The sequence below is a fragment of the Dipodomys spectabilis genome, unplaced genomic scaffold (genome assembly GCF_019054845.1).
Source record: "Dipodomys spectabilis isolate Male_0828 unplaced genomic scaffold, ASM1905484v1 ptg000616l, whole genome shotgun sequence".
Classification (NCBI taxonomy): Eukaryota; Metazoa; Chordata; class Mammalia; order Rodentia; family Heteromyidae; genus Dipodomys; species Dipodomys spectabilis.
In genome coordinates this window covers 167,622-192,054 of record NW_024871293.1, presented here as the reverse complement: position 1 = coordinate 192,054, position 24,433 = coordinate 167,622, and the positions used below count along the sequence as shown (strand labels likewise).

The window sequence follows — 24,433 nt, the reverse complement described above, 5'->3', positions numbered from 1 at the left end:
TCAACTTAAAAATATAATAGAAACAATCGCAAGGAAAAAAAAGATTTGAATCTTTATCTTGGGGTTCATTTCACCTAACATCAACTTATCTGACCGTTTCTGCTTTTCTCAGACATATACTAGTTATTACAATTAAGGGAAACCATGGGACCTAGGTTTCCTTGGGCCTGGCTTAGTTCACTTAATATAATTGTTTCAAAGTCTTTCCATTTCCTAATAAATGGGGCAATGTCATTCTTTCTGGTGGAGTCATAGAATTCCATTGTGTATATATACCACATTTCCTTGATCCATTCATCTACTGAGGGGCATCAAACATGACCATACGAAAGCTACCAGAACAAATATATTTATTGCAGCATTATTTACTATAGCTAAGGTATCAATTAAGTTTCTTAAACTTCAAAATGCCAGTCCATTCTTTTGTTTGTTTGTTTGTTTTTCATTGTGAAAATGCCATACAGAGGGGTTACAATTGCATGAGCAAGATAATGAAAACATTTCTTATCAAGCATTGTTGTCTCTTCCTTTGTTTCCACTTCCCATCCTTTCTCATCTCCCCCCTCTCCCTGTCCTCCCACCCCAACCAAATTTGTAAAGTTCATTTTTTGACATAACAATTTGTACATCTCGTTGCAATGGGTCCACCTGTATCCCTATTTAAAGGTTTGTTTTTTTTTTTTCCCTTCCCAGCCACAAATTATACCAACATCAAATACGGTGAAAGCAGGGGTTATGCCATGGGGGAGGGACATACAAAGCAACAAAGAAATCATCTTATAAATATGTTCGAAACAATTGCATGAAAGTGCCAGTCCATTCTTTGTGTCCATAGAAAATATTTTCACAATCCAAATAACAGCAATATCTTCCTGTAAAAATTCTGGGGAATTCTTCCAAGTGAATTGTCTGATTTTGATGTTAAAGTATATTCAAGACTTTGTTTTTGTATACATGTATAATGATTTCTGCAGAGTTTGTGATTTTTTTAAATCAGAAATAATTTGAATTTATCTGTTGAAATGAGTAGTACAAAAACTAAAGATATTTCTTGTGCTTGTCTGAAAAAAAGGATATTTTTAAATATTCTATATTCTGTGTTTGCATAATATCCATAATCTATTTCATTCTCTCCTAGATATAATTTGAATTCTACATTGTTTTGTAATACATAGGTTCATTAATAAATGTGTCCTGTAAGATTGCATTCCATATATAAAGTTAAAGATTCCTTTTTTTTTCTAGGTCCTTATACTAGTATATTTCTTTGGGATAAAATGAGAATTTAACTAATTTCAAAAGTTTTGTAAAGGTTATGCTATGTAAAGGCATTTCTGATGTGAAGATTTAATACACTGATATGAAACTAACCTTTAATTCTAGGACTTACATGTATTGTTACTCTTGTAATTATGTAATCAACTTTTTAACAACTGCTTTTCATTTCTTGCATCTGAAGAATGAAAAATATGGAATACTATACAAATTTTCATTTCATCCTTGTGCAAATGCCATGTTAATCTCTGTATTGTTTTAATTTGTGTAGACGTGCTGCTGAAGCATGTAGTATCCTCTAAATTTAAGTAGTTAATGATGCAATCTTCATATAGGCTTATATCTTTGCGTGTCTATTTGTAACAAGGAAACCTTATTGTTCCTAACAATACTATTGATCGTTTTTTCCTAAAATTGTGTATATAGTGGAAAAATTATATTGTTTTGTCGATTGCTCACATTTGCAATTTTTTTGTCACTGACTATTTTAAGTCTTTTTCATTTTAGATTTGATCATACTTTGAAGCATTTATAGCTAGGTCCAAAAGTGATGGCTTTTTCAAGTACTTATTTGTCCAACTGAGTTAGCTTTGTGGAGCTAATGGATCCAAAGTAAACCTTGCTTAAGAGCTACTTCTAAACTTCTCCAGCTTAAAATTTCCCAAATGAGGTCTTACTGGCACAAATGTCTACCTGACCCTTTACCCTTCTTCCATGTAGGAACAGACCAACCAGAATATCTTACCCTGAAGTCATACTTTGTCTTACTGGAAGAAGACTAATCTTAGTTACAAGGGATCATAGAGAGATGAACAGTTCAGACAGAACTGTTCAGACCAGAAGGTATTTTATCAAAATATAATTGTTTATGATACCTACCATTTCAAAAGTAGCTAAAGCCAAAAAGGTGAAAAATTGTTCATATGCATGATTACCTAGTGTCATGGTCTGTCTACCTTCCAACCAGGAAGGAACTGACACTACTGTCTTTCTATCAACAAATATTTCCATAGCTCCAGGAGAAGTCCATGTGTTTCTCCTCGATATTAGGCCTTAAATTAGTAATGCTTTAATCACAGTGTTTCCTCTTGTCTCCAGACTGTAAATCCACAAATGGTAAAACTTTAGGTCTAGCTCTACGAAATACTGTGGTAGAGATAATGCAATATTACTTTAAAACAAAGTTGTCTTTAATACCCTAACCACCACAGAACAATGTAAAACATGTGCTGTTTTTTTATTATTTTATACATAGATATATATTTTATTTTATATTTGCTGATTTTATATTTCACACAGTGAAACTTACTAGAATTAATTGATAATTTGATAAATAAATTGATAATTATTTATTCCAATGAATAGAATTGGAATATAAATAATTAGGTTTAGGGCTGGGAAGGTGGCTCAGTGGTAGAGCGCTTGCCTTGCATAACTGAGGCCCTGGACTCGATTCCTCATCACCACATAAGCAAAAAGAAAAAAGCCAGAAGTGGCGCTGTGGCTCAAGTCGTTTGACCGCTAGCCTTGAGCTGAAGAGCTGAGGGACAGCACCCAGGCCCAGAGTTCAGGCCCCACGATCGGAACACCCCCCCCCAAAAAAAATAAATAAAATAAAAAAATAAATAATTAGGTTTAGAATATATATCGGAATATAAAAAGTATCAATGTAATGTCTTGAGTATAAGCTTGTGATACCTTCTAAGTGTTCTTGGTCTTCTGAATTCACATGGTAAAAAAATGTTGTTTTCCTCTAATCTATAAGGGATTTTAGTCTTCTGCCCTGTTCATGGTTTTAACTCGCTGGTCCCAAAATGTTTTTCTCCATATTTCTGAAGCATTCCTACTGATTATACCCAAATTTTGCTGATATGATCTCTAAAAGATATTTTTCTGCAGGACCCATGGGTCCTAGGATCCTAGGTCCCAGTTACCTGCATCATCAGATAACAGGTGCAAGACTTCTCACCTAGGCCCATACAACATGCCAACAGAATGTAATTGAAGACCCATCTTAATTTCTCATTTCCTATAATATTTTAGGGCCTCAATTCTTTGAGAAGAAGGAATTAGCAGTAAGCAATTGTGAAATGCAAGGGAACTTAAAATGAAGGATGAGATCATAAACTCTGAGAGAAAGTACTGTAATTCAAATTTTCAATTTACAGATGACCAGACCATATTAGTGAACAACATCACAAAGTGTCACAAAATTATTTTTAATACCCCTCCCCTAATGATTAATGAAAGATTTCAGTCCAGCATTAGTGGGCCCAGAAAATATTACCTGGAAAAATAGATCTGTAATTGGTCTAACCAGGCCCGGAAAACTTGACTTAGAGGTCAAATGTAATCCAGAAAAACATTAATTGTGAAGATCCTTAGTGCTTCAAAACTTTGGTACTACAGTAAAACTTGGTTCTGTGGTATAAAATGTTGTCATTCTCAAAACATTTAATCTCCTGAAAGTGTATTTTTTTTTCAAATAAACTTTTAAATATCACAATCGCCAAAATAACATTTGACAAATAGATGATCCTTAGTGACATTATAAGCTTTTCAAGTGTAGGGAGCAAGTTACAATAGAGTTGATTTATTTACCCAACACTAATGCCATTGTTTCAACCACTCATTAAAGTGTAGAAATAATACCACCCACCATTTGTGTTGTTCAGTAGGTGCCTTCCAGAAATATGTTAAATAGATCAACCTCCCAAATTTCAAACGCAAACATTAGCTAATAAAGTAAATTTCATCACTTAATAAGGTACATTTTAAAAAGCCACAAATAGTTGCCTTATCATACGTTGTTTTATGTTTTCCCTATAAGTCTAACATAGTAAGTCTTGAATATGGATACTCATCAGAGATGTGACAAACATAAAATCTGTCTTCTATTTCTATCATATTCCTCTATAGTAGTAAATTTTAATTTTCTTCTTTTTCCAAAACTTATAGGTAGTAGAAAATATTATCCCATAGAAAGTAAAATAATCACACACCATTGTACATAGACATTTATAAAAACCGATAGTTAGGAATACATTCTAAGCAATTTTTAAACTTTCTTGTTGACTAAAGATTAATCTTTCAAATGAATAAAATCAAGTCTAGGGGCTTCACATCTCCAGTCTTGCACATTATTTGCACATTATTATTGCAGATGAACAAATTATGGAAATGTAAGTTGACATAAGTTCAAGTATATACAGGATTGAATCTCCAAAGAATGAAAATAAACCTTTCAAAGTATTAACAGACAGTTTAACAGAACGATTATCAGGAAGTTGAAAGCAGAGAGGAATAATAGTAAAGACATAGAATGAATGAAAAATGGAACAAGGGACAAGTACAGCTAGAATAGTCAATGTACACATGTGATAAAGGAAGTGGTAAATCTGAAATAAATCTTGGAGAAGGGGTTGATTGACAATGATAGAAGGAGTGAATCTGATCCAGGGGCATTGGACAATTAAATGGACATATTTAATTGTAACACACTTGCACAACCTTTTGAAATTCAGTTAAAGAACACACAAAAATCACAACCAAACAGCAATCTTTAGAGAGTATGAGCATGAGGCTGTTAATGGAAGGCAGTTTTGGGAAAAGAAAACAAAGATATTCAAAGAGGGAAGTTTACGGTAGGTGAGAATTTTGAACAGATTTAAATAGATTGTCTAAAGTTATAAATCACCTACATCTGCTGCAAATACTATCTTTCTTCTGCGAGTTCTCTTTGTCTGAAGTGGACACTCCAGTACTGAGACATACTTGATAGCTTGTGAAGATAGAATGAAATAAACAAGATCAAGGACCCGTTACTACACTGGAGAGAAAACAATTCTCTATGTTTTCTTTCATCTCTCTTCACTACTCTCTCTTCATACTTTTAAGTCAATGATTTTGAATTATATATTTCCTTCTTTGTTCTGACAAAGTAATTGGTCAAAGTAATTCACTAAATATTATTTTCAATTTTTTTCTTTTCTTTTCTTTTTTGTCGGTGGTGGGGCTTAAACTCTGGACCTGAACGCTGTCCCTGAGCTCTTCAGCTCAAGGCAAGCACTCTACCACTTGAGCCACAGCACTACTTCCGGCTTTTTTCTTTTTACTTATGTGGTGCTGAGGAATCGAACCCAGGGCCTCATGAATGCAAGGCAAGCGCTCTACCATTGAGCCACCTACCAGGACCCATTTATTTGTTTGTTTTTGTTGGTCATGGGGCCTGAAGTCTGGGCCTAGGCACTGTCCCTCAACTATTCAGTTCAAGAATAGCAATCCACCATTGGAGCCACAGTGCCACTTTTGGCTTTTTTTTTCTGCTTATGTGGTGCTGAGGAATTGAACCCAGGCCCTCCTGCATGCAAGGTAAGCACTAAACTATTGAGCAACCTTCCTAAACCTACTATATTAGTTATTGTGTATTTATTTTACATCTTTTTTTTGGGGGGGGGTCCGGTTGTGGAGCCTAAGCTCTGGGCCTGGGTGCTATCCCTAAGATCTTCAGCTCAAGGCTAGCACTCTACCACTTGAGCCACATCGCCACTTCCAGCTTTTTTCTTTTTGCTTATGTGGTGCTGAGGAATCGAACCCAGGGCTTCAGGCATGCAAGGCAAGCGCTCTACCACTGAGCCACCTTCCCAGCCCCCATTTTTTTCTATCATGCTGCTTACTTATTCAAGCGAGTCCAATAAACTTCTCCCTTGCACTTGTTGCCATGAAAACCTAACATTTATGTTAATCAGGACAAACTCTAATGTAAAACTTTGTCTCCATAAAACCAGTCCAAGAAGCTGTGATCACAACTATATGGCTATTCTTTTTTCTTTTACCTTGAAAATCCTCTGTGTCTAAAGTGCCAACAAAAATAAGTACTCCAACACTTTTTGGCTCAATCACTTCTAACTCAAAGTTATATTTTGCTAACAAGATGCTTAGGGGAAACTGAAGAATACTCCATTTTATCTTCTCTCTTTAGACTCTCCTTAGATATCATATCAGGAACAGCGAAGTCATTTTTGCAAAATTATTTCAATAGATTATTTTTCTCTTGTCTTGCATTTGCTCAACAAGATGAATGGGGGAGAATAGAGTTAAATCACCCATGCCTTGGATGACAGTGTCTGTTACAAAGGACAATGCTTGCATGTTCTACTTCTATGTCCTCTTAACTCTTGCCTGATATCCAATTAATCACAGCTTCTTGGCTTCAAGTCTAGTGAAGCTGAAGCACTATAAGGCCTTCCCCACTGCTAAACCTTCATGGTTTCTCCTTTAAAACTCTTTTAAGTTGCATCATTTGGATGTGGAATTTATTTTGATATTCCATTCAATCAGTTCTGCATTGTAGTGAGCCAAATTGGCTCCATAAAATCACTTTAGGTAGCACAAATATTAAGACAATCTATATCAAAAAGTTTTGATCTCCCTCCACTGATGAAGCCAATACACTTAGCTAGGGCTTCTAAGAACACTGTTTTCTAAGCTTTTCCATTTGCTCAATTATTTTGTGACCCCCAAACTTTTAGGCTTTTGTACTAAGAGACGTTTTCACTATCTCATGATAATAAGGGTATTATTTTTTGTGAGCCACTTTGAAATGTGAAATCACTGGTGTGAAGTATCTAATCAGATTTTTTTCTGTGTTTCAGTGCTTCACATGCAAAGACCTCATGGAAAGTATTATAAACAGAAATGTGTAAGCCCAATGCCTTCTTTCATTGTGGAGGGCACTTTGTCCCTAAATATTTTGACCCAAATTATCTTTTTCAAAGAATTACTGTTTGTTAAGTAAAGGCCAATTCACAAATTTTGATGTCTTTTTTTTTTTAAGAACTTTGAATTTAAATTCCACTACAACCTTGTTTCACACAGTGAGTGTATATTTCCCGGGTAAGGACAATTCTCACGGAAACTTACAGGATTTATAGGAAGGTTTCTTAAGTTTGTTTGTTTAGTGTGAAAATGAGCCATCTTCACCCACATTGCTTCCTCTCCACTAAGTCTCCATGGATTTCTTTGCACGAAAGCCTACTTTCCCAGGCAATTTTAAATTTTCTTCATAAGCTAAGTTGTTAAAAATTAAAATTTACCTGTCACAATTTTAAAACTCTTTTGAAATTCCTTTATCAGAACCACGAATTCACCAATCCTAATTCCACCTTGACCATCAAAAACAGTTACCATGTTGTTATCACAATATAGTGTCCATGCAACTAATATTTTCCAGTGGCTTTGTTATGCATACATATGACCATATAAGATGATACTGAGCAAAATTAACTCTAAGATATGGAATCAGAGATTTTTATTTGCGGTTGTTGTTTTCAATGTATTAAGTGATTTCTATATTCTTTGGGTTTTCCCCTATGGTTTATCCCTTGCTGTATTTGACTTTGTACCCTGTGCATTATGTATACATTTAACTTAATTAGGGAAGGGAAGAGGAACAAGAAAATGGGGACACAAAGGACAAAGTGCAAACCAATTCATTAGTAATACTCACAAGACAATATGTTGGAAATATACATTACAACTTGTGAGGGGTATTGAGGTGAAGAAAAATTGTTAGAAAAATGAGGGAGGGGATAACACATTTGAAAAGTTATTTATTCACTACCTTACAGTTACTGTAACCCCACTGTACATCACTTTGACAATAAAATTAAATTTAAAAAGTAAGCTGCATAAAATAAAATTTCACTGTATTGGTATAGTATTATTATTTATATAGTAACTGTTAAAAATCATTACTCTTTGGCATCTAATTTGAATTAATTACTCCTTCTTTATCAGAGGGTCATCAACTCGAATGTTATCCAGCTAGACAAAATTGTCACAATATACTTGCCAATATTTTGAAAAAAGAATAAATTTAGTACTTTTACACACATAAAACCGAAAAAAGTTTAATTCTATGGAAACCCATAACTTTTAAAAGTAAATAAGTTGTTAAGAGAACAGAATATATGTGTTCTTCAAAATTCCTATGACTAATAACTACTCATTTTCAAATTCTGACCGTTCCATACCTGAGAAATTCAAAACAATACCTGTTTGCATGTTATGTAATTCTTCAATAGATGCAGTTTCCAATGAGGTGTTACAGATTGAGAAGTCAAAAGAAAAATAACCACAATTGATAGAGCATAAAACTATGAAGCATCTGTGATAATTATTCAAGAGTAAGCAATCTCAATATTTATGCCATAAAGTCATCCTAGCCCAACAAATTCCAACTTGTAAGGTACACCTGAAAATTCCTTTATTTCACATCATGAATAGCTTTTCTTTATTGTAAAAAATACTACACCTCTGCTAATGTGATGTCCTCATTGTTTTGGAAAGAACCCCAATAAACTGGGCTGCATCATTTTTACCCCAATGGTATTCTTGAGATCAGAACACTTGAAAATATTATTTATATATTTTTTAACTATTATAGATATTCAGGATGCTAAGATCGGAAGATTATGGTTCAAAGCCCACCAGGGCAGGAATGTTCCTGACATTCTTATCTCCAATAAACTTCTCAGAAAAAGACAGACACAAGTGGCACTGAGGTTTAAGTGGTAGGGCACGAATCTTGAGCTCAGAGACAATGTCCAGGACCAGAGTTCAAGCCCTAGGACAAACCAGTAAAACAAATACAGAAATAAAAACGAACCCCAAACCTAGCATTTTTATCATTGTATACAGAGGCACGTAAATAAGGAAATTTCTTCCTGTGTTGCATATAGATAGAAGAAACAAGTTATCACACAATTATTCTCTTCATACCATGTTATACCACACCCTCAAAAAATTGCTCTTTTTCTAAATTTATAAATAATATAATCCGTTTGTTGGCAACTCTGTCTACATTATTCACATTATCATTTGATACATGAACAGTTGGAATTATCTGTTAACTAAGTTCTAACTTTCTTGAAAGAATATTCTAGGCAAATAGAATGTTAGAATAATTTGTGAATTTGTCAATTAAACCCTCTACTTAAAAAGAATTTTGTAGTATCATATAGAATATGGAATTACAAACAAAAACAAAATACTTATTTTGAAAATAAATTCTAATTTAGCAAGGTCCACAAAGTCCTATATTTGACAAAGTTTTCTATTTCTCCAGGCTTAAGTTTTGTAAACCTTTATAATTTATTTGGAAACCAGCAGAAGGATGCTTACTTACTTTTTCAAATTTTGGATGGGAATCATGAGCTACTTTGCATCTAGGAATATTCTGTAATGAAGACAGCATTTAAAACACAATTGAGGATTATATATGAGTTGCATTTCAATAGGAAACTTGACTTCTCAAAACATAATGACAAAATTAGCCCAAACTTACAACTGTGTATTCCTTTCTTGTCATTTGGTTTGTATTATTGAGACAAAATTTTACTACCTGGTCCAGGGAAGGTATCACTATGTAATTCCACTCAATAATATCCTGTCTTATTCTGAGTGCAACAATTCCAGGCCTGTATCACATTGCCCTGCCATAGTTTGTTGGTTTATTAAAATCTAGAAATTAAGCAATTCTCAACTTCTATGAAGATCTTATCCATACAATGACTGCCAAGACTATTTATGTACTATTTTCAAAGATGTTCTAACATTTGACACAAGATATGAACATTTTCAGATGCACCTGCTGTGGACTCTGATTCATTCCTCCATGGATCTGATCCCTATAATAATGATATACTTGACTTTCTTACTACCTCTGGTCCCTAACTAAGCAATAATCTTAAACTTTTTTGAAGATAGTTCACTTGAGGACTTTCTAATACTTTCTAATAATAAAATTTATCACCTGATTCTATTCTTACTCAGGACATATTTTCTATTGTTTCTAACTTTCTTATATATTCTGACAGTTTTTATTTGTGTATTTGTGTGTGCACAAATAAGTGCCTCTGTGTGTATGTGTATATTTGTATGTATGTATGCAAAAGCCTCAAGGTCTTATCCAGCAATATTTATCATGACTGTTATTCCATCACTTGAACCATTCTTCCAATGCAACTTTATCTGGTTAATTATTGATAATGTCTCAAAGACTGTTCTGCCCATGATGGATGCAAACTGAACTACCCAGATCCCTTTAAATTCTTAGGTTTATTTTTCTAGAAGTATCTACTTTTAAACTACAAACATTTAAGTTTAAGTGGTAGCCCAGATTTTTAACTCAAGAATTCACATACACATTACATACACATTACATATCCTGAGTGTATACTGTTAGAAATGTGATCTTAAGCTGGGTGGCGGTGAGATCTGAGGATTGAGATTCAAAGCCAGCCCCAGTAGGAAAGTCCTCGAGACTCTTTTCTCCAATTAACTACCAGAAAACTGGAAGGGGCACTGTCGCTCAAGTGGTAGAGCACTAGCCTGGAGCTGAAAAGCAGAGGGACAGCACCCAGGGTTCATGTGCCACAACCAACAAAAACATAAAATATATAAGAAAAGGTATGGCTAGTGTAATCCCTGCTCTCTCAAGATGGACTTTTTTTTTCCAGTTAAGTTCATTCTCCTACATCTGACTTGAATGGAACCAGAATCATTCTTCCATTCTACTTTTTACAAATTTTCATGTTTAGCAAGGGTGATTTAGAAAGGGAGTGGCCTCATATTCATGTTCAACTTGGGAGTAATGCTTTCTCTATGACACTTCTATAAATCTACATACTGGACTTGGCTTTATTGTTTCAATGTTGTCTTTTTTGTAGAGTCTTCTATATTGTATTGAACACTAAAACACAGAAATCCTCTTTCTCCTATTATTGCTAATTTTTCTCTTACTGTTAACTCATGTACACTTGGGAAATAATGCACAACATATACACTCACAAAAAATGATCTGAGAACTTTTTTCCCATTTAAAATTCACCTTAATTTATGGAGCACTTATGAAGTTTGAACTCAATGTACTCTTGGATAATGTATTTATAAGGAATTTAAAATTTATATTTTCTCTTTACTAAGTTGTCTCTGGAACATTTGCTACCACATGTCCAAAGATTTCCTTGTGCTATTTCAATGAAGACAGAAAACATTCATTATACCTCAAGCACCATCATTGATTGTTACTGGAAGTAACTATTACTAGATGTGGAAACTGATCACAGGAATGGAATTGAACATAGAGGAATGACAAAGTTCAACTTAACTTGTGCTTTCCTTTTTACTGTACAAAAAAGAATCCAAGGCCTGAAGAAAACTCTGTCCCTGACTTTTTTGAGTGGGTTCCTTACTCATATAAAACTTGTCTGTAAACCTCTGGTTGAGAGTATTACAAAAGGAAATAATGTGCCATTTGAGGGCAAGCATAGAACAAAAGGAAATAACGTTGTTTTAAAAGTGTTCTACTGCAAATAAACAAAGACATGGGGGTTTTAAAGTGTTTTATGGATGGATATTTCATGCCTAAGATGATTCTTCTGTTGCAGGAGTCAGTTATCCATTCCTTTACTCTGATCCTGATTACTCCATAGCAATAAGGATTACAAAAAAGCTAGGTCCAGTGAGTATAATGAGCAATAGCAGGCTCTTCTAAGACCAGTACTCCTTTAAGGAGGGTCCTAAAGAAAGACCTGGGGTTTTTTGTTTGCTTGTTTGTTTAGTTGTGCTGGTTCTGGGGCTTGAACCCAGATGCTGGACCGTGTCCCTGAACAATTGTCTTCCTGCTCACCTGCCCCCAAAGCTAGTATGCTACTGCTTGAGCCAAAACCCCACTTCTGGCCTTTCTTGTGTTTAAGATAAGAGTTTGACAGACACTCCTGCCTGGGTTGGCTTTGAACTGAGATAGTAAAAAGCCAAGTGACATCAACTGTATCAAGACTTCTGTTTTGAACCAAGAAATAGTAGGTGAAGTTTATTCTAAAGCTAATATTTGACAATTTTTAAAAGAAGAGAATATGTCCAGCTAAGAAGCCATAATTTAAATAACTCAGGAAAAGTAGGTGTACTGAATCATTGTGGAATTTTTTTCTGATTTGAAGATTACTGTTGACCTTGTTGTTCCTTTTGGGACAACTTAAAGTCATATTTGCACTTTTTGTCGGTCATGGGGCTTGAACTCTGATCCTGGGCACTGTCCCTCAGCTATTCAGCTCAAGTTCAGAGCTCTACCACTTTAGATACAGCACAACTTCTTGGTTTCTAGTGGCTAATTGAAGATGAGTCTCACAGACTTTCCTGACCAGGATGGCTTTGAACCATAATCCTCTGGTCTCAACCTCCTGAGTGGCTAGGATTACAGACGTGACCCACCACCACTCAGCTCATATTTCCATTTAGTGCACTTAATGACACTATGTAGACAAAGAATGGTAATTTGAATCAAATGATGACCTTGCAGCTTTTCAGAAAAATTGAGGTAGCAATAAATAACTCCTCCTTTTCCATGTTGTTACATTAATGACTCATGAGCTATGGGACCTTTACATTAGTATCGTCTTCCATCTGTGTAGGTATATGTAGTATCAGGAAGTGTTCATAGAGAAATAGAGAAAGACAGAATTTTAGAAAGCAACAGAGATCAGGTATGAAAAAACTGTGTAGAAGGAGATACATTTATCACACAGAGATTAAGAACTAGCACAAGATTTAGAATGCTAAAGGCAATAAGGAATAATCCTAGTTGATAAGTAGTTCTTCAATAACCAAAAATGGTTCCCTAGAACGGTTTCTGGTATACCTTAGTTACAATCATTTGTTCCTTCCATCTGGAGTTAGTCCTTCTCTTGTCACAACTGTTAATTAGCCTCTTCCTTTTTGGTGCCATGACTGACCAAAAAGGTTTCCAAATGTGACTTGGACTACCCTTCTCATTGTTATTAGCAGTGACCACTCAAAAGTGTGGAATCTTTGAATTTTCAGAATTAAACTTCATTTGACATATAAGCACATTCCTGGCATTAATTTCTGTGACCTATTGAACAAAACTTTTTGTCAACACAGTATACTAATATAGGTAAAGTACATGAATGAGGTACTATTGTCAGGTATCAGTATGGAAGGAGCAATTATATATTCCAAGTATGGCTTACTTTGCATTTACTAACTAAGTGTTTGGTTTTTTGCCAGTCCTATAGTTCTGGGGCTTAAACTCAAAGCTAGGTAATTATTCCTGTGCTTCTTTTATTTTTCTCAAGGTTAGCACTCTACCACTTGAGGCATAGCACCACTTCCAGTGTTTCTTTTTCTGTTTACGTGGTACTGAGGAATTGAACCCAGGTTTTCATGCAGCTAGGCAATCACTGTACCATGAAGCCACATGCCTAGAGTCCTAAATGACTTTATTAAGATGGTATTACAGGGCTGGGAAGGTGGCTCAGTGGTAGAGCACTTGCCTTGCATGCGTGAGGCCCTGGGTTCGATTCTTCAGCACCACATAAGCAAAAAGAAAAAAGCCAGAAGTGGTGCTGTGGCTCAAGTGGTAGAGCGCTAGCCTTGAGCTGAAGAGCTGAGGGACAGTGCCCAGGCCCAGAGTTCAGGCCCCACGACTGGAACTCCCCCACCCCCTGCAAAAAAAGATGGTATTACATTTTCATTCCATAATTATGTATCATATTTTTGGCCTGGTGCTAGAAAAGGACATAGAAAATAATACTAACTAAATAATAATGGTCACTGTCTAGCCAGGGCACAGGGAGGCTTACCTCATGGAGCTGGTTGAACAGGCTGACCCCCAGCCTACCTCCAGAATGAGATGGCCACCTTGGGTTCCAGCCACATGGGGACTCTGGGCCACCTCTTCCAGCACCCATTCAACCAGTTCCTGTGTGTGAGAGAAAGTCAGAATTACATTTAAGCCGGTGCTGGTGGCTCAGGACTATAATCCTAACTAAACAGGAGGCTGAGATATGACAAACATGGTTCATAGCCAGCCGGGGAAGGAACATCCATGAGACCCTTAGCTCCAAAGAACCACCAGAAAACAGGAAGTGGCACTGTGGCTCAAGTGGTAGAGCTCTAGCCTTGAGCTGAGGAGCTTGGGAGTAACACCCAGGTGCAGAGTTCAAGTCCCACGACTGACAAGAAGTGGACTGAATAGGTCATGAGTTGGTCACCTGGCTTCTCCAGGCCTCGTCTTCCTTAGCTGCAAAACTGAACACAGTGAAGGATCCCCTCCCTCATGGGAATAGGGTAAGGATGAAAGAGAGCCATGTTCTGTTTCATAATCCCATAACTGTCTCATGACTAATAACAGGCCCCATCTGAGCCTTTTCTGGGTTATCTTCCTGTTATATGTTCAGAGAATTGGCGAGAACCATATCTGACAGCCTCTCCCTCTGTGCCTGGACCTGCTCAAGAGATCCCTCTGTATTAATCCCTTGATTTCTCACAACTGTCCCATGAGAAGACTGAGGTCCAATGGTGGAGGCCCAACCCAAAGCTTTACCTGTGGTCAAGGATCGGTTGCTGTAGACTGAGAGTTTGGGACAATCATGTAAGCATCAGCTTAGACTGAGCATGGCACTATATGTCTACCATCCCAACTACAGACAACTACTCCTGGTGGTGCATGCCTCTCATAGATAGGAAGACCATGATCCAGCCCAGCCTGATCACAAATTGAGTCTCTATCTCAGAAATGCCCAAAACAGAAAGGCATGGTAGAAAACCTGACTGACAAGCCTAAGGACTTGAGTTCAAACCCTAATATACCAAAAAGAATCAGAGGTCTGGTGCCAGAGGCTCATGCCTACAATCCTAACTACTCAGGTGGCTGAGATCTGAAGATCACAGCACAAGATTTAAAATAGGATTGGCCTTGCAAAGGTCATGATGAGAAAACCTGGAGTCTGACCTATGCTGTTGCACTCCATACTAGCAGGGCTCACATCTTTGCTAAGTGCTGACCACACTCTCTGTCCCCCTAGGAAGCCACCCCTGTGGGCCACACTCCCAGGTCCTCCCAAGCTCCCACTGACACTAACCAGGCCCAAGAGAGTACACAGCTCCAGGACACAGAGATCCCTTGTTCTTATAATTTAACAATGTTGGGTCCACTTCAAGCCTCTCACTATTCCAGGCCCCCAGACCTCAGCTGTGAAGCCCATTCACCCCCCCCCCCAAAGATAGCAGGCAGAAGTTACCAAAGGACCCAGCTTCCTTGTTTCAACCCACTTCTACACACACACACACACACACACACACACACACACACACACACACATACACACACACACATTCAGACCAGTGACAGAAGACTCGTCCATGCAGCACCTGCAATTTTCCAAATGATCACTCATCTGAGCACAGTCAGGCTGTACAAGGAGGAAGATGATCTCTCTCTCTCTCTCTCTTTCCCTCTCCCTTCTCTCCTCTCTCTCTAGCTCTCTCATGCACGCGCGTGCACACACACACACACACACACACACACACACACATATACACACACAGACAGACTCAGAGCAGTGCTTCTCCAGAGTTTGTTGGTTCTTCATTTAGTACAATGTGCAAGCTGGAGCACCGGGTTCCCTTGGAAGAATCAGGGGCTTCCACTCAAGAACACCGTTCTAATGACTCAGCACCACCCTGCCTCTCCTTTTCTCCAGGGCCAGAACATTGACACCCCATTCACAAAACCCTAGGCCAGGAAGCTGGGTAAAGGTGTCCTGAGACAGGTTGCTCCTCAGAGCCAGGAGACAAAACAAGCACAGAGTCATGGTGTACCCAAATGAGTGTCTTACCTGAGGTGGGGGCAGTGTTGGGGAAATGGATGGGGTCCTAAAGTCTACATATATGGACTTACTCCCTACTTCCAGCATATATGCTTCTGGGCCACATGGCGGATTCTTGGGAAGGACAAGGAGACCAGATGGACTGGGACCACCAGAAGAAGCTGGCAGAGCTGGGAAATGTGATCACCCTGTGAGAACTGTTGACAACTGAGGAAAGGAGCAGGCTGGGTGTATGTGTGTGTGTTGGGTGGTGTTCCTCCCAGATAATCACCTTCTATCTGACCCCAGCACCCTCACCTCCCAACTGGGCTTTAATTGTATCCTCTTCAGGTGAAAGCATGACTGAGCACAGAGGACAAGGGCTCACACAGCAAGGAAGACCTATCTTCTGCACCCAACACCCGCCACCAGCAGCAAAAAGAAAAGACCCTAGAAAGCAGGTGTGGAGGTGCTGTTCCCCACCTCTGACTAACACCACCATGTTCCCACCAGGGAGAGGAAGGGTGCAGATGAGTGGCTATGTTGCTCCCAATGGTCCAGGCCAGGGGCCCTGTGGTGCCCCCTCCTTACCCATCTCTGCATCTCCCCATTTCCTGGGACATTGACTGCTACGGATGGGTTTGGAATCCCCTGGTCGACACCCCCCCACACCCCTGGGACACATTTGTGGCAGAGTCTGGGCTGGAGTATAAGGCACAGATGGGGTGGGTGTCTGGGTCGGAAGGGGAGGGGATAGATGGTGCAGGGGTCAAAGGGTACAAGCCTGGGAGGTGGACACTCATGTGCTGCTGGGAAAAGCTGTTGGCTGCGGCTCCAGGTGGGTCTAGCAGTGACGGCAGTGGCAAGGCAAACACTCAGGCCTGGAGCAGAGGACCTCACCAGGTCGTGACCACAAGCCGGCCTGGTGCTTGCCATCACCTGAGGACTCTGAGAGGCACCGTGGGTCCAAGCAGGCAGTGTCAGGTTTGAAACGTGGCACTGGGCAGAATGGGGAAGGGGGCTAGGGCATGGGCGGGGCATGGCAGAGCTGAGCCAGGCCTCTCCTCCTAAGCCTTGAGTCTCTTGCTCACCACTCAGCCACCTCTACCTTCCTCAACTGCGGGTAATGGTGTAAACCAACAGAGGGAATCCCGGTGCTACCTAGCAGCATGGAATATAGGTGTGGCCACAATTCTTATATCACATTGGTCAGAAAAAAATATGAAAGCATGGGGGTGTGGCCAGAATCCTGTGATGCAGGCAGCATGGGTGGAGTCAAGATGACAGTGGCTCCCACAGCCCTTTTCCCAGGGAACTCTGTCCAATTCAGTTGGAGACAAGAGGGTGACCTGCTTTAGCTGGATGGCTGCACAGATTGTTGTGTACGACTGTTTGTTGCCAGTCCTGGACCTTGAACTCAGGATCTGGGCACAGTCTGTGAACTTCTTTTGCTCAAGACTAGCCCTCCACCACTGGAGCCACTCAGCTTTACTTCTGACATTGTTGGCACTGAATTTGGGTCTCAAGGACTTTCCTGCCTAGGGTGACTTTGACCATGATCCTCCTATCACAGCCTTGTAAGTATCCAGGAGGACTGCTGAGAGCCAATGGTGCCTGCCTAATCATTGGTCTTGCTGATGTTCTTGCACAGACTGGTGAGTTCCCTATCCTCGGGTTTAAGTGGCAGGAGCTGCAGTCCACAGTTCAAATCCTGGTCCTTCGACCTCCAAATATCAGGAGATCCTAAGAAACTCGTTCCTATCCATGTGATTTCCAATGGAATGTGATGTATGTCATGATTGAATGAGCAGTCCTTGAATGATTCTAGGATAAAATTACACACAATTATAGGACACTGATAGATTTTAGTTAATACTTTATCATTTAAACAATCACATACATTAAATGGAGGCATAATGAAATACCTAAGAATTGGGCTTCACATAGTATAAAGGTGCAATTTTTTCTGCCAGGATTGGGATTGGAACTCATGGTCTGGGTAATTCTGTTTCACTGTGTGGAAAGGAGAAGCTCACCTCCTTGAAGTCAAGAAATTAAAGTCTGTTCCTTAGGCCTGAATTCAATCTCCAGGACTAGAAAACATGCTATTCATATACATTTGAAATATTTGATTTCTATTTATATACATATGTTGACTCCATATTGAATTCAGTGTAGTTACTCGTTTTATATTTTGTTTTATTCATGTATTGACTGTTTATTTTATAAACTATTATGACACATAGAATATTTATTACATTGATTACATAGGATATAAATCTGTTTATGTATTCCACTTCATAACGGACAATCCAGACATTCACAGAAAAGGAAAACGTGTCACTATCAGCTTCTTACTCCACGATTCATTGTTTGGAAGTGCTGACATCTGAAACCATGGCCTGAAACCATGTCTATATATTCAGTTATATAGACTACATTCTTACCAAGTCTTGGGTATTTTTTATGCCTCCATGTAACTAATGTTATTGTTTTCATCCTTAAAAAACTATTAACTAAATCAGTGTCCTGAAGTTATTGCATTACTGTACGTAATAGTATTCTTTTAATGCTTCATAAATATTAAACAAAATCACTCACCCTCCTGAAATCATGCTGTCTAATTATATAGGAGCATCATTCACGATCAACTCATTTAACCATGACATTGATAACACTCCATTGTTAATTCTATGGGTGGGAACGAGTCTCTTAGTATCTCCTGACATTGGTAGGTGTCAGGATGGGGATTTGAAATCAGGGCCTATGTTTCCACGTGGTCTTATGGCTACGCTTATAGTCTGCAAGCCTTCAGCAATGCAAGGTGAAGTACCCTTTGCAACAGTGGCATTCAGACCCAGGAGGGTCACCTCACAAAGGAAGAAAACGTAAAAAGACCATTTTGTCACATTTTTTCTGTGCAATTCTTTCCCCACAAAACCTAGGGATCTAGGATCCCAGGATCAGCTGTGGGTCCAGTTGCTTTACCTCAGCCTATGGTGATCAAAGCTGAGGCAGAGTTTCCATGACCTGAGTTCAAGCCCCGTTCTGGAAAAAAAATTAGCTCCCTGGCTTGCAATTCACACCAGTTATTCTGCCAGACTTTGGATTTGAACTCAGGGTCTGCGTGAATCTGCAACACTGTAGATGAAGGGGAATTTCATCGTACTTGAAGATTCGAAAGTCAGGCCTGTTCACTAGACCTGAATTCAAGCCCCAGCCTTGGAAAACATACTATTTATATAGATTGTAAGATAGGATTTGTTATTACCTATAGATGTTCAGTCCATACATGTTTGGTGTGGTTGTTACCTGTATTTATTGTTTTATTCATTTATTTAATATTGATTTTACTATGATGACACCCATTCCGTTTATTACATTGATGACATCCTATCATATGGCATCAAGATTTGTAGACCTGTTCTCCATCATGCCTGACACCCAGGACTCTCAGAGAAAAGGAAAACAAGTTTCATACTCAGCTTCTTACTCCACAATTCCATTGTTGGTAGTTCAGGACCAATTGGCAAATAGGTCAAGGTGAACACACCCGTCTGTCAACAACTAAGGAAACAGGCCATTCCCAGGATATGACATTGATCCCCAGGGTGGGCCATGATAGTCATAAATTCATTATTTAAACATAGTATCTATATTGACATACATGTGTGGACAGCATCTTGCATTTGGTGTACCTCTTCTCTTTATTTTCTGTCTTATCCATGGAAGTATTGTGTATTTTACTGAGGATGATGACAGATATAACAGTGCTTACATGGATGACAACCTATTGCCATGGCTATAGGTTTCCCTATGCATTCTCCATCCTAGCTGAGACCCAGGACTTTCATAAGACAGGAAAATAGGTCAACTGATTGGCTTCTCACATCAGGATTCATATTTTGGCAGTGTTGGGGTTTGAACTCAGAGCCTATCAGGCCAAATTGGGGAAAGGGTCAAGGTGAGGACAAAGGTCTGTGAGCAGGATTACCCTCAATACCCTCCAAGTATGGTGGCTGAATTCAAGCCTCGGGTCTGGAAAACATACTTTTTATATACATTTTAAAGACAGTATTTATACTTCCATACAGTTGTTCAGTCCATATCATGTTTGGTGTTGTAGGATTTATATTTCCACATAGATGTTCAGTCCATACCATGTTTGGTTTGGTTATTTTATTTCTTGTTTTATTCATTTATTTACCAGTTATTAAATTGACTCTGATGATATCTATACCATTTATTACATTGTTTATATCCTATCACATAGCATCTAGATTTTATAGATGTGTTCTCCATCATCCCTGACACCCAGGTCTCTCCCTGAAAAGGAAAACATGTGTCACACTTGGCTTCTTACTTCAAGAATATATTTTGGCAGTGCTAGGATCCGAACTCAGGGCCTAGAAGGCCCAATTCATGAATGAGTGAGTGTGAACATGGCAGCCTCTACCCAATGTAGCTGTCAGGTGTTTCCTAGGTGCTGAGATCGAGCCCCAGGTTTGGCCAAAACAGCGATACATGGATAGGCAGACGGTGATATACAAATAAATATATATTGTTAAAGAGTGCCAGAGCCGTCTATCTATGCTTGAATGACATCTACTACATTCCTACCAACTCTTAGGTATTTAATATACTGTCATTGAAGTAATATTATTCTTTTCATGCTTAATAAACTATTAATTAAGATCAATCAGCATCCTAGGATTACTGCATCCAATTTTAGACTAGACCGATGCACGAACTACTCTTCAGTCGGTATTTCTATGCATAGGAATGAGTCTCTGGTGATCTTGCGCCATTGGTAGGTGTCAGGACAAGGATTTGAGCTCTGGGCCTATGTTGACAGGTTGGGCTATGGCTTCCCTGATAGCCTGCCAGCCTTCAGCAATGGCCGGTCAGGTCCACTTTGCATCTGTAGAACCAGGATGGTAACCCTGCAAAGAACTTCAAGATAAGTAATCAAATGTTTTTTTTTTCTTTCATGCAATTGTTTCTAACATATTTATAAGATGATTTCTTTATTGCTTTGTATGTCCCTCCCCCACAGTAAAACTCTTGCTTTCACTTTATTTGATGTTGGTATAATTTGTGGAGGGGAAGGGAAAAAAACAAATTGTTTAAATAGGGATACAGGTGGACCCATAGCAACAATGAAATGTACAAGTCATTATGTAGAAATCAAACTTTACAACTTTGGTGGGGGGGAGGATTGGGTAGGGGTGGGCGGGGTTTTGGTAATGGAAGGGATGTGAAGAGGAAACAAAGGGGAGGCAACAATGCTTGATAAGAAATGTACTCGTTATCTTGCCCATGTAATTGTAACCCCTCTGTATGGTATTTTCATAATAAAAAGAAAAAAAAATCATAAAACCCCCAGCCCTCTGCAGCTCACTACTTTTTGTGCTGTCCCGCTTTTTTTTTTCTTTCTTCCTGCAAGCCCTCTTGGCCTAGGATCCCAGGATTGGCTATTGGTCCAGAGGCTGCATCCCAGCCTAGCGAGATCAAGGCTTAGGCAGAGTTGCCACAATCTGAGTTCAACCCCATGGTTGGCAAAAGAAAAAGAATGAATAAATAAATAAATAAGTAAATAAATAAATAACTACATTATTTAATGAAAATAAAAAAGAAATAAAGCTCTCTGGTTTGGAATTTCTGCCAGTTTTCTTTCCTAGCCTGGGATTTGAACTCAAGTTCTTGGTAAATCTGCAGCAATGTGAGGGAAGGTGAAGAGTTGCCACTACTTGAGTTCAAACCCCGTGTCAAGCAAAAAAAAAAATTAAGTCACTGACCTCGGAAGGGGGAGGTAGTTGTGGAGATGGGAGAGAAAGGATGGTAGGGGGAAAACAAAGGACGAGTCAACAATGCTCAATAGAAAATGTACTCATTACCTTGCTCAAAAAACTGTAACCCCCTGTACATCATTATTACAATAAAAAACATATATAAAAGAAACAATGTAGAGCTCACAGAAGCACTTTGGGGGGTAAGGGAAAGATGTCTAAATAGCTGTACAAAATTCTACACTGCTTTTGTTTAATGTTCAGTATGGAACTGAATAAACATAACTGTTTTCATTTAAAAAATTAAGTCACTATCATGGAACTTGGGCCAGTGTTTCTGACATTGCTGGGATTTGATCTTACCGTCCAGATAACTCTTTTACACCATGGGTGAAGGCAAAGCTCACTGTCATTTAGGAAAAGAAATTCAGGCTAGAGTTCCCAGGGCCTGCATTAAGGCCCTGCAATGGAAAAAATGTTTATATACATGTGCAATATATGATATATACTTACATATATGTTTATTACACATTAGGATTATTGTTATTGATTTTGTATTTATTTTATTTTTATTTCATTCATTTATTCATTGTTTATTGTATTTAGTACTATTACACACATAATATTTATTACATTTTGTACATCTATTATAAAATTGTACACAAAATTTAGGACATTGACTTATTTTTCATTAATACTTTATTAAGTGTCGGAACATGATACATAATTAAATGGAGGCATCTTTCAGTCATCACAAGTTTAGAGTCTGTCCCCAGAATGGGTTTTTCTTATTCATCTTTGGACAACATCCTATAGGGTTTTCGTTAGATGATTTATACTCAGAAGCCTTTTCTTGAAGATAGGCAATTTGAGGGATAAAATAGTAAGAGTGAGGTTGGGAATGTGGCTTAGAGGTGAAGATCTCACTCAGCATGCATGAATGCTAGTTTTTGAATCCTCAATGCTACATATTCAGAAAATGCCAGAAGCAGTGGAGTGACTCAAGTGGTAGAGTGCTAGGCTGGAGAAAAAGAAGCTCAGAGACCGTGCTCAGGCCCTACTTTCAAGACCCAGTGCTGGCAAAAACAATAGGTCAGATGCCGGTGGCTCACACCTGAAACACTAGCTTTTCAAGAGGCTGAGATCTGAAGACCACAGTTCAAAAACAGCCTAGGCAAAGAAAGTCTGTTAGACTCTGATATCCAATGAACCACCAAAAGACCCCACCTGGCGCTGTGGCTCAAGTGGTATAGTGTTTACCTTGAGCTGAAGGGCTCAGGGATAGTGCCCAGCTTCAGTTAGAGACACAAAACTGGAAAAAAGTGAGGGTTAATCAAAGTACTTTTCTTATTTGCTAATTAGGAGAACATTTTCTGGAAAATGAATGTTGATGTACACAAGAATTGGAGTCAGAACTAAAGGTTCAAGTGTAGCAGCTCCATAACACCAGCTTCTCAGACTGTAGCATTATAGCCTTGTGTCCTACAGGGTTCAGAAAGGTCCAATGTTGAAAGGCTTAATATGCTCCCCAAGTCCTTTGTGATGTGCAGTTAACTTGTATTTTCAATGTCATCACTGTTCTGAACCTAGCAGAGCACCAGAAGCTCACACCCATCACCCTAGCTCAGGAGGCTGAGGTGTCAGGATCACAGCATGAAGCCAGCCAGGGAAGAAAAGTCTATGACACTCTGACTTCCACTTCACCACAGATAAAGCAGAAAAGGGCTCATGTGACAGAGTGCTAGCCTTGAGCCAAAGAAGCCCAGGGACAGAGCCTAGACCCACAATTCAAGCTTTAGACCCTCGGTTTGCTCTGTCATGAGATATTTGAAATCCTGGCCTTCTATAGTTGCAGTGAGAACTTTCTAACTTGTTTTTTGGTGCTTGAGTGACAGCACCTCTTCTGGCTTTTTCTGTTCATGTGATAGTGTGGAAACGAACCCAGGGTTTCATATATACTAGGCGAGCACCAGGAGTGACAAGTGTAGTAATAGATATGTAGATTGTTTTATATATATATATATATATATATATATATATATATATATATATATGCATAAACAAGAGAGTGATGTGTGTTTATTATTAAATTATATATACTATATTACTACCAATTATCGATAAATTATTTCTTCCTTTATTTAAGTATTATGGTTGAATACATAATAAAGTATCAATTATAACATTCCATTAGCATTCACATGAACAGGAATGAGTTTGACAGGGTCTCCCTCCATTTGTGGGTGGCAGTCCTAGCATTCAAACTCCAGGCCTGGGTAGTTTACTTCAAATGCAAACCATTGGAATGACACTGTGAAGATTGCAGATTGTTACGATTTTAAAAAGTACAACAAGAAGACAAGAAAGCAAGGTGCCAGTGGCTTCTGCCTGTAAACCTAATCCTAGCTCCTCAGGAGGCCGAGATGTAGAGAATGCCAATTTGATTTCAGCTGGGGTGGGAAAGTCAGTGAAACTCGTCTTTCTAAGAGATCACAGGAAAAATAAGACATGAATGGGGCTGTGCCTCAAGAACAGAGTGCTCCCCTTGAGCAAAAGGAGCTCAGGGACATGGCCTAGGCTCATAGTACAACCCTGGACCTGCCAAAAAAACAGGGAGGCAATAACTCCATATATCGGTGTATGGATGATGGACATTTATCAGGTTGCCCATGCCTAGTCCCCAACCTAGGCAAGCTG

The 24,433-nt window shown here is 38.6% G+C and overlaps 1 pseudogene; it reads right to left on the bottom strand.

The window, feature by feature from the left end:
• Positions 1-1,463: 1,463 nt before the first annotated feature.
• Positions 1,464-1,563, bottom strand: LOC122101025 (annotated as a pseudogene).
• Between the last annotated feature and the right edge of the window lie 22,870 nt (positions 1,564-24,433).